We start from the raw sequence: 308 nt of genomic DNA, 5'->3' as shown, positions 1-308 counted from the left end.
TAGAAATTAATGATTGATTTGATGATTAAATTTTTTTATAAATTAAAATATCAACCAAAAATATAAAAAAAATATTCTTTAAAATAAAAAAATAATAAAATGTTAAAATAATCGTAATTACCATAAAATTTATAACTTTTATTATATGTAAGTTGCAAACAGTCACCAAAAAAAAAATATGTAAGTTGCATTGTCACATATTTGTTTTTTCTTTTCACAAAATTTAAGAAACAAAAATAATCAGTAATAAAAACACAAATTAATCTTATTTTTCACTTTATCAACAACTTTAATTAAAATAATTTGAT

This window comes from Arachis ipaensis, chromosome B10, assembly GCF_000816755.2.
Source record: "Arachis ipaensis cultivar K30076 chromosome B10, Araip1.1, whole genome shotgun sequence".
In the NCBI taxonomy this organism is placed as follows: domain Eukaryota; kingdom Viridiplantae; phylum Streptophyta; class Magnoliopsida; order Fabales; family Fabaceae; genus Arachis; species Arachis ipaensis.
Note: the sequence above shows the minus strand (reverse complement) of the source record.